The sequence below is a fragment of the Mytilus californianus genome, unplaced genomic scaffold, assembly GCF_021869535.1.
Source record: "Mytilus californianus isolate M0D057914Y unplaced genomic scaffold, xbMytCali1.0.p SCAF_1, whole genome shotgun sequence".
NCBI classification, from domain to species: domain Eukaryota; kingdom Metazoa; phylum Mollusca; class Bivalvia; order Mytilida; family Mytilidae; genus Mytilus; species Mytilus californianus.
The window spans coordinates 63,931,524-63,935,202 of NW_026262581.1; positions in this window are offsets into that span (position 1 = coordinate 63,931,524).

Sequence of the window (3,679 nt, forward strand, 5' to 3'; positions counted from 1 at the left end):
AGTATAAACGTTTCCTTCCGCTCTATGATTTTAATTGGACAAGAGCTGAAACAGTCTGCGTCACGTTCACAGTGATCTTCTGTATCAACTGATTAGGCAATGTGTTTAACATTATCCATTGTTGATAAACAGTTTCGGTACATACCTTCTATTGTTTCAACATTCTCAGGAAAATAAAAACATTTATTGTAAGAAATAGCCGAAAAAAGCTGATAACTTTTGAAAGTTATAACATTTATTGCACTTTGTAAAAAAGAAACTTATTGTGTCAGATTATTTGAAGATTGATCTTTAAGGCGCGAAATCGTTGTATATTATTCAAATTACAAAAACGATACTTTCATTACATGTTTTTTCATAAATAACAGCAATATAGAATCAAACAAGACCCAAACAAAATAGTTGAAACCGTTCAAGTAAATATTGCACTGAGATGAAAAGTTTGGGAAATATCACAACCAACATATTATATCACTATGACAATAATACAGGTACCAACAAAGACGAATGACAAAATGAAAGATATATGGAAGAGGCGACTTTAAACTATGATATTTGTATTTTTGTGTCTGAAATCTTAGCAAAATATAATAAGTTGGCTCATCTGCATGTTCGACTAAAGAATTGTCCATTAGATTGACAAAGATTCTGTCCGCAGTGAAAGAGGTCAGAAATACTGTGAAACTGTTTACTCGCGTAGTGGTACTAACCATATGTGGATTCTAAAAAAAACTAAAGAACTTCTGGATAATTTTAAATCTCGATCTTTCTCTAAAATTAGTTCTATCTATTAGTTTCAACCCTGTATACCACCATTCCCCATGTGAAATTGAAAAATCGTCTAAAAGAAATAATCCATAATGCTTTTTTCAACATAAAAATGGTAACATGCGCTATAAATTTATTACTTTGGATACCAAACGGCATATTTTGTTAATAGTGAACAAAAAGGTAAAACATGCTACACAGAGGAGCAAATGATCAGTATGCTGGAGTTTCTTATTGACAACATATTTGTTGAATTTGGAGGTAGACTTTTTCAACAAATTGTCGGCATTCCTATGGGAACGAGCTGTGCGCCTCTACTTGCCGACCTCTCCTTTTTTCATATGAGTCGGAGTTCCTTCAGACACTTGTCAAAAACAAGAAGATCAAAGAAGCCAGATCATTCAATTTCACATTCAGATATATTGATGTTGTTCTTTCCATTAACAATCCAAACTTTTCTGATTGGGTTCCATTAATATATCCTCCAGAACTAGAGATTAAAGAAACAACAGACATCTGCCTTATTTTTAGACTTATACCTCGAATATGACATAAGCGGAAATCTCAGTACCAGAATCTATGACAAACTAGATGATTTTAATTTTGAAATTATCAATTTCCTCCACCTTAGTAGCAATATATCAACTTCACCTGCATATGGGATATACATTTCCCAACTCATTCGGTATTCAAGAGCTTGCAGCTGCTACTCAGACTTTGTCAAACGTCACCGGTGTCTGAGCAGAAAGTTGATGAACCAGGGGTATATCAAAGAACGTCTCGTCCTTTTTCTAAAAATGTTCATCTGAAGATACCAAGACCTTGTTGATAAATATTCCGTATCAACTTCACAAATAATACACGATGGTCTTGAAGTATAGATTCTAGGTACTGACGTTGTTTATCATCTTAAAAACGTGTTATAGTATTCTTTTATTTGTCTTTGTAAATTATTACTTTTACTGTTAAGCCTATTTTTGACGGTATCCATTTGACGTGGCTCGGTACTTGTACATCCCGTCATTGTGTTGTTGTACTATGGTAAATTTTGTATTTTTGTCTTTCGTTTTTGCTAATGTGCTTTGTCTATATGCCTTTTTGTTTGTCTTTGTTGACATATTTGATTGTTTTGTAGTGATTAAAATTATAACACAATGTTGATTGCTGTACCCTATTTTTGACATTTTTACATGTCTGTTTGGTTTTTTTCACACATCGTTGTCAATATAATGGAATTTTATGCGACATACAAGTGAGAGGTTTAGCTAGCTATAAAACCAGGTTTAATCCATCATTTTCTACATAAGAAAATGCCTGTACCCAGTCAAGAATATGACAGTATACTTCCCATACCCAAATTATTTGATCCGTCTAAGCATAAATACGTTCAAAGATAAACACTTTTATCCATTGGCGTTTTCAAATTAGTTAACAATAAAATTGAATTACTAGTAAGTAAAAAGAGTGAAATAAATGGTTTTTTTTTTCGTTTGCTTCTGTCAAAAACAGTTTCAGTTTGCATATTCATAAATTTATTAACATGCATTTGTACGCATATCGCTTTTAGGGGCTATGTTTTAATTGTCAAAATTATGTCATGCGAAATTATGATACCGCATCCCACAATGTTGTTGTTACCGGATTTTCCGTTGTTATATGTGAAACAGATAGTCTATAATGGTCAAACAACTCGTGATGTCGTCCGTAAAATGTTCGATGGGATGACTTTCACTTAGAATCCTAGGTTTATTAGCAACCTTTTAAGAATCAACCCTCTATAAAGGAAATCAACTGGGAGATATATACTCCGTATGTAAGCGCTGCTGGAATGTTGCTACATAGAAATGGAAAGTTCACAATTAGGAAGCTGAAATTATCTCTTTTGTTATAAAGGTTTGTTCTGCATTGTCAATTTCTAGATGCAAACCAAGATATGAAGCATAATTTTGGGGCCCTTCATAGCTTGCTGATTGGTGTGAGCCAAGGCTCCGTCTTGAAGGCCGTACTTTGACCTATAATGGTTTACTATTACATGTTGTGACTTGGATAGAGAGTTGCCTCATTGGCACTCATACCACATCTTCTTATATCTATTAACTGCATTTGTGGTATCTTTTATTTCTAGTACGATGGGCTAGATGCGTTCAACATAGTCATCAAACTTTGAATTATTTAATGAGAGGATATCATCTTTATAGCGGAACGTTAATTTAAGGATAATGCTGGCTCCTTTTCATTCTTCCTACGAAGTTCCTACTTGATGTCTAACATAAATAAAGTGTGGCGGGGGTAAATGTTGAGTTTCCAAGTGAATTGTCAAAACCTTATTCCTTTATCAAGCAGTTTATGTTGTGTGATTTACACACAATATCAATGTTGATTGGGGCTTAATCTGCTATGACAATACAATATTTGTCATGGAGGAAAGACATGTGTTTAGCAACGTTTTTGGGACTTTGAAGATCGATGTAACATGAGTGTTCTTTCAGTTTTTTAAATCTTATTTGTATCAACGACCTCACACCCTTCTTTTTCGTCTCTTTTTCGCGTTTAGCCATTTTCCTGTCACAATACTCGACTGCATCCATCCGTATTTTTTTTTAAAGTTGTATTTCCAATTGATGGATTTAAGCTCACGGTATTTCGAGCCTCTGGATAACACATTTCGAAGAGAAGTGTTATTGACAATGTTCAGGCCACCAGTAAAAACGTCGGATTATTTATGAATGGGAAACTAGCACAGGTGCAGTCAGGAGGTAAAGATTTGAAGTCGTCAATATTGAGATCCTGCAACACATATTTGTAATTGGAAATTATAGTTGCTATTGCGTTTGTATAGGTAAAAGAGATGATAGGTACAGACGGATCATTACAAATGTAGGAAGGTATTTTCAATTGAACTGAATAATGA